The following is a 7,682-nucleotide window of genomic DNA, read 5'->3' on the forward strand; positions in this document are numbered from 1 at the left end:
TGAAACCACTGGTGCTTTTATTTACAAGCGTGTGTTCCCACCATCTTCTCACCATACAATGAACTCAGCTCTGAGTTCTTTGTGTCTGAACCCAGGAGGGAAGGATTTTCTCTCTGCCTGCACTCCCTCACTCTCCTCTGTCCCACTCTCCCTCTTCCTTCTTCCCAGCCTCTTATGTAGCCCTGGGCTAATTGGGCTGGCAGCTGGCTTTCCTTCCCCATTAGGGCAGGTTCTTTCCAGCCAGCGCCACTTTATTCACTTAAATGGGGCTGGCGTGGCAGGGGGCTGATTCTACATTCTTGCTGCTCAGCACCCTGTCACAGTGGGGCATACAAATCTTGAGAACTGCCAAGTTAAACATTAGGCTGCCTGGGGAGGCCTAGAGAGGAGGAGTAGTCCAGCAGCAGTATATGCATTAAACATTTATGCATTCCAAGTCAAAAAACTGTGTTACAATGGAGTTGATTGACTGTATATATTGGTAACCTAAGTGTAAAATACATTACAGGTATGTTGCAATTATCCTCAAGACCTGGAAGTTCAGCACTCAGGTTACACTTAAAAGAAATCCAAACATGTTAAGTCATGGAAATGCACAATTAAGACATCCAAACAACCTTAACTCTGCCCTGCAGTGACCCCACGCAATAATGGTATGACTGTGATTAAGGTGTATAGTGGTTCAAGGGTAGATTAAAATGATTTTTAAAAACACTTTATGGTTTTTTTAAAAATATTTTTACTCCTTCTGATGTCACTACAGTGCAGATCCTACAGCCAAACATATCTGAACTTTGGAGTATTCAAAATCTAGATTTGAATCCAGATCTAAATGTTGTGGTTTCAGCTGTTTCCTACCAAAGATATTGTAAACGGGAAATGATTTGTATTTAAGAAATAACACAAAACCAGCAGCTACGGTGGGCATATATTGCAAGGAGGGGCCTATTCTTTTCCTCTTCTTAACTCCATGATTAGAAGTTGGGAAGAGTAGTGTCCTTTGCAGCATAAGTTATGAACAAAGCCAAACACTAGAGAGCTTGTTATTTGTGTCCATTTTCAAACCAATCATCTCTATGATAAAGTCCTCCCAAACCTCATTAGACTATCTGTCCTATGAAGACATATGTGGATTTCACCACTCTAATGCAATTACTATATGGGAATGTAACAGGGCAGCTGCTGTTTATGGGGAGTTAGGGCCCAGTTTGCCCATGACTGCCTTATGAAGGCCCCACCTATGGGTAATTGACTGCCCCATAGTCTGATTAGTAAACAAGCACCTGGATCGAATACAGGTTACCCAAGCTCAGTCATTGGGGAATGTTCAAGGGAGACGGAAGGTTCCATAGAGAGGAACTCCCCAGAGAGGTCAGAGCCCAAGGGCTGAGCAGGAAGCCTAGAAGGTGAGCTCTCCAGGGAACCCGCTGGAATGGGGAGCCTGTAAGAGGTGCTTACAGAGAGGAGAGCCTGCTAGATGGAAGGCTGCAGTTTCAGCCTAGGAGCATGGAAGGATGGTTCACAGATACGAGCTGGGAGCCTGGCATGGCAAGGATCACCTGCTGTCCCCGGAGAAGAGTTGCAGTGGATGGACACCTCTGGAACTTGACTCCAGAGAAGACTCATACACCAGTAGAGACATGAGGCCTGATACAAGGGTAGAGACCAGAGGTGAGAGAACCCCTGCGGAGAGCCTGGAAAGAGGCAAACACTGGACTCAGGGACTAAGAACGGTCAGGTTATCCAGCTAAGCTAGTCCAATGAAAATGTTGTTTATGTTCTGTGTTGGCTTTTCTGCTAATAAATGAAACCCTCCAAAAGGGGATGCTCTTTAGTATCTAACGGTCTGTCAGGGCTTGTTGATACCTTAGGTCATGGAAAAATCAGGGGCTCCCCAGCAACACAGTGGGTGCAGTGGGTCAGCCTTGAATGATGATGGTTCTTGGAGAAGGAATTTGAGTAAAGCATGTGACTTTTGGGAGCAGTTTCTCCCTAAAGCCTGGTCTACACTGTGGGGCAGGGATCGAGCTAAGTTACACAACTTCAGCTACATGAATAATGTAGCTGAAGTCGACATACTTAGATCCACTTACTGTGGTGTCTTCACCATGGTGAGTTGACTGCTGCCGCTCCCCCATCGACAACGCCTGTGCCTCTCGCAACGGTGGAGTACAGGAGTCGACAGGAGAGCGCTCAGGGGTCAATTTATTGCATCTAGACTAGACGCGATAAATCGGCCGCCGCTAGATCGATTGCTGCCTGCCGATCCAGTGGGTAGTGTAGACATATCCTTAGACTAACAATGCCGTAATCCAATTTAACAATATACATTCACCGTTTGCACTGCTTAGTTACTAATCACTGGAATTCCTGAGCAACTCCACCAAATCTGAATATAAGTGGCAGTAGAACCACAGTCTCTCCACCATCTTTCATAGATTCATAGATTCCAAGGCCAGAAGGGTCAATGCTGATCATCCAGCCTGATCTCCTGTGTAACACAGGCCACAGAATTTCCCCAAAATAATTCTTTTTGAACTAGAGCATAAGGGATCATTTTTTGTATGCAAGCTGCTTGGAGCATATTAGAATGTTCCAAACACATATTGAAATATGAGTAATATCTTTATGAAACAAAAGCCATCAGGTTTGTGTATCTGGCTAGTTAAAAATAATATCATGTTCCCCTTCAAAAATACTCTAATAGAATCATAGTAGAATATTTTTAGAGAGACAATATGCGTCTATATTAATATCCTTACTCTTGTCAGTAGGCCCATAGAATTTAAGGGGTTACTTGTACGAATAAGGACTGTTCAGGTTTATAAGAGGTCTCAGAATTAAGCTCCTGAATTCCAATCATGATGCGGCTGAATTATTGCATTTGTTTTGCAGTATAAAAAGTTTAAACAGTAAATATTGGCTAATAGATAAACATTGGTTCTTAGATTCTGTGAGAGTGCTAAATTGAATTGAGTCATGATTTTTTTCATATGACAATATTTTAACACCTAACCCAAGGGAATACTGCCTTTTAATTAATGTTATAGTCTCCTGTACGGAATTTATTTTTCAGTGTAAAGAAGGGGATCTAAAAATCAGGGTAAAAGATAATAGACAACTAGAGTGTCTTATAGCTTATTCTTTTTTGAAAATTAGTAATAAATAGATTTTTAGACAAAGAAATCAGAATGAGGCTGATCTTTTCATTGGAGTTGGATCAGGCTCGATATCCTTTTGAAGAAGAAAGAGGATTTGGTCCTGTTTCCACTGAGAACAATTGCAAACGTCCAATTGACTTCAATGGCAGCATGATAGGTAGCTAATATAATTAGGACCTGAGGCAATCAGGAAGGACTGTTTCATCTTCAGCCAGCACTTCTGCGAGATGTTATGCCAAAATAGTAGGCAGGAGAAGAGCAACATTCTTCTTTATCCTCCCAAACACTCAAGGGCATAGCAGTGGCACTGGAACACTTTTAATAGTGGGGGTGCTGAAAGCTAGCTCCCTTACCCTGTCCGTGCCCCACCTTCCCTAGACCTGGGACCGGGACCCGGGCCGTGTCTCCAGGAGGGGAGACCAGACAGGGGTAAGGGGACCGAGGCTGGGGCGACATCTGGAGGCGGGCACAGCACCCCCATGTCCCTAGTTCCCACACCTATGGGTCGTAGGGTGTCCATCAGTTTCTATCATTTATTTTGGTCTTGTGCTGGTCTGCTCAGAGTTCTGAGTGTCAAGTTGATGTATCTGGTTTCTTTCTCTATTGTTCTGTGTAATGTTTCTCTAGGTAGCCCTCTTTTTCACTTTCCAGGTAGTGTCCATATTATCACTTGCCATGGAAGTCATGTGGGTGGCATCCTTAAAGTGTGTTCTAAACATGTTCATGATCACCTTCTTACCCTGTTTGATGCTTTACATTGGGTTGCTCTTCTTAGAGTTTCTTGCAGCATCAGAAATTCTTTACATGGACTCTGAAGATTTTCCATCGGCATTTACTTAGGAATGAATTAATCTTCTAATTGATTTCTTTTGTAGATTTCCATGACTCTGCTCCATAAAGGAAGACAGCCATGATGCTGTGTTAACAAAAAAAATATATTCTGTGTCAGTGCCAATTGTGCTATTTTTTCAAATCTTTTCAAGATTGTGAAAATTGTTTTCTCTGTTGCTTGACACCTAGCATGGTGGTACCAGCATTGCACATCTCATGCTCTAGATAGGTAAAATGACTTACTACTTCTAAGATCAACATTGGGCTGCAAGATAATAGAAACTATCAAGGGCTAAGCTATTTGCTTCCTTACATTATTGCGGTCAGATATGGCTGATCATATGACTCTTGTTTTAATCGGGTGAAGATTTTTTTTTTAAGTTTTCAAAATAAAATCTGTGGAGTGGTGGATAATACTGTAGTTGGGAAGGGGACAGATATGGAGTTTTGGTAAGAGATTTATTTTCAGAGTGTTCTTAAATGCTACCCAAGAAAGTGTGTGTCTTCCAGCATTGCAGTGTTTTCCAGTGTTCAAATCTTCCACCTATATACCTCCCAAAAATTCATCTCTTCCATCATGCCAATATTATGGCCCAATTCAGCAAGGCACCTGAACAGATGCTTAAGGCCCATTGACTTCAATGGGATTGAAGCATGGGTTTAAGTGCTTTGTGAATTAGGGTTTACGTGAGCCAAGAATATTAACTATGGGCCTGATCCAAAAAAGCATTGTAGTCTACTGGATTCTTTCCAGGGATGTCAGTGGGATTTGCTTGAGGTTCCATTTTTCTTAATTTTTAATACATTTAATTAAAACATCTCAGCTTGAACAATCATCATATTTCTGTACCTAGGCTGAGCAGCCACAGAATGGTATTTCTATAACCCTAGTCTTTTCTTGCCTCATTGTCCTCCTTACTCTTTGTCACCTCCACTTGTGTGTCATGCTTAAAATATACATTGGTAACTCTTAGGGGTAGGCACTAGTTCTACTTTTGGGCCTTCTCAAATAATAGATATTAGCAAAAACACTCTCCAAGAACTTGCTCAGTATTTTTTATGAGGGTGAATAGCTTAACTCAAAATGTTTTTCTGTCATGGCAGGAACATGAACATAAAAATATGGTAGAACTGTCCACCCAGCAGTAAAGCCCCATAAAAACTGTTCAGAATTCACTATGGTAGAAAAACAGACAGTGCTTCCAATTATCTGGAATTAATTTTAACACCAATGACATAATCAAATTTGTAAAGCTCTTTACAAATTTAGTTATATCATTGGGGTTAACCTTTCTTGGGTAGCATTTATTATGAAATATTTGGGAGTGAAATAATTACTTGCAAATTATATTATGTAACTGTACATGTTGTTTGACCAATAATCAGATCTTTAATATCTTATTTCTCTTCTGTTTTGCAGCCTACATTTGTCAACTGGCGCTAGCTTTGCACATGAAAACACATGTTGAAGTCTCTAATGAGCTGCTGATGGGTAAGAACAAATAGCTTGGGAAAAAAGTGCTTTGGCGTATTCCAGATAAAGACACTGATGTCCTAAGTTAACATCAAACTAATATGTTTTAAAGCTCAGAGCTAAAACACGCATGAAGTTGTATGTGCCAGTGCTGCTGTGGATGTAATTAGTGTAAATGGGATTTAGCCTATCACATTTCATACAGTCAAGTTCTGTAACCACCTGGCCACATCATATATGCTAATCCTTTTCTCTTAACAAGAAAAGGGTTTATGGAATTGAATTGAAACAGATAAAATATATACAAATCTGCTGCAATACAACACTTTGGAATTTTGGAGATTGGTTTTTGAAGGGTCAATTCTAATCAAATATGGTGAAAAACTTGTTGGATTTATACTAATATTTATTATATGAATTTGTATTATTTGGGTGTTTGTTCACATGCTGAGATGCTCCAGTCAGAAGGAGAATTATTGATAGCTGAATTTCCAAACCAGTTTCAGTTATACTTTATGGTCTTCACAAATGCACAGCTTCAAGCTTTTAAAAATTGTATTATTATTTTATTTTATTTATTTATTTTGTTGGTTAGTGCATCATGTTTTTTTGATCTTTTACAGATGCAGCCAAAAAGAGGGTTCCATTTTATAGCTGCAGCACTCTGTGATTTCTGGAAATGTGAATTTTTTCAAAAGAAAAGATAAATGTAGGAATGAAATGGTTGAAAGTTCCTCCTTCAATAGTTTATAAGTTTTATATTAACAGCTAGAACTTGGATTTTTTTTATTGCACATGATGTTCTAACTAAAAGCTTAGAAACATATCCACCATGTATGCTTGTGTGTTTATTTCTTTGGGGCTCTGCTTTGGATCTCAGAGAGATGGTATAATTCATAAACTGTTCAGCTGACTATGGCAAATTGTCCGTTATTGAATAATAGAGGGTCCTTTCTTCAGAAATTCCCACAGGACGGGATCAAGAAGGATGGCTAGGAACACTCCATGAGGATTCCCCTTGTGAGTTTTCCCCAATCTGTCTGTTTAAGGAAGAGTTTTGTTGCATGGTTTCCCCCAAAATTTGTGAATCAGTGAGAGGACAGGTCCTGTGTCAGCTTTCGGGCTCTCCTGAGCATCCTGACAACGCAACTCCACCAGTAATTTTGAAGTCAATGGAGCAATGCTGACTTACACCAGTTGAAGATCTGGTGCATATGTATAACTTTACACTGTCTGTACGATATAGGCAAGTTAATGGCATGCTGAGAAGATGAACTTGTATATTTAGATTCATAACTGCACCATTGTTTCAAAGTTGATTTTTTTGTGTTTAAGTGGAGCTGAGTTTGCCACTTTCAAGTGTTCAGGGGGGGAAGTATCTTCTCATCCTCTTTGCTAGAATACAGTGGAATGTTTACTTTCTCATTTTGTAACTCTCTCGTCTTGTGGAACAGTTGTGCTAGGGCAGTACTCCCTATCTAGTTCTTTACTGAACTGCCACTTTTCCATTTGGCCTTTGTTAAAATTTCTGATAAATAACCGACTGTCTACAGCTGTTCAAATCATGTTGCTTTTTTCTAAGTGTCATCTTAGTGATTGTTCTCACCAATATGGGCTTTACTTCAAAAGGAAAATAAGGTACAATAGGGCTTGTTGTTGAGTAAAACTGAACATGTGGGCAGTGGGAAAAGAATCTGTAAAGCGAATTGCACAGGTTTAATACACCAGCCATTCGCCTCTCACTGTGATGAAGGCCCTACAGAATTTTGGCAATATCACTGTCTACAATTTACTTTAAATAACTGTTCTTTGTTTTCTACAGTTGGTGTTATTTCTTCACGTTTTCTCATTTGAAGCTAATACACATCTAAGAAACAATTAGCATGCTTGTGCATGTTAGCGTGAACTGGGCTTTAGGTTTTTGAAATAGCATTAGCTATACTCTTGCTATGAAACTGACCACAATAAATAATGGAAATGTAACATAGGAGGCCAATTAATATACTACTTTATTGTTAAAGGCACTATAATAATCATAAATTTACTTTCATATGATTTATATTAATCGATGGTCTAGTCTATTTGAAGGAATTCTCTAAAGAATTCTTAAAATTACAGTTCTGGAATAAAAAGAAATGTTGCTTGTAGACTGGAGATTTCTATTTCTATGCAATGTAATCTTTATTTCTGTTGGAGAGGTCACTATGTCCAGTTTC

At 39.7% G+C, this 7,682-nt stretch overlaps 1 long non-coding RNA gene across 6 annotated transcripts in view; it reads left to right on the plus strand.

The window, feature by feature from the left end:
- Nucleotides 1-6,535, plus strand: part of LOC123366256 — a 59,746-nt gene extending 53,211 nt beyond the window's left edge. For 4 of the 6 annotated variants that reach the window (XR_006577990.1, XR_006577986.1, XR_006577988.1 and 1 more), the window contains 3 exons: nucleotides 4,037-4,221; nucleotides 5,413-5,484; nucleotides 6,090-6,535. This is a non-coding gene — a long non-coding RNA (uncharacterized LOC123366256). Of the gene's footprint in view, nucleotides 1-508; nucleotides 648-4,036; nucleotides 4,222-5,412; nucleotides 5,485-6,089 lie in introns of those variants that run through there. The other 2 variants (XR_006577991.1, XR_006577987.1) reach the window with 2 other exon arrangements.
- The last annotated feature ends 1,147 nt before the right edge of the window (nucleotides 6,536-7,682 follow it).

This window comes from Mauremys mutica, chromosome 3 (assembly GCF_020497125.1).
Source record: "Mauremys mutica isolate MM-2020 ecotype Southern chromosome 3, ASM2049712v1, whole genome shotgun sequence".
Taxonomy (NCBI): domain Eukaryota; kingdom Metazoa; phylum Chordata; order Testudines; family Geoemydidae; genus Mauremys; species Mauremys mutica.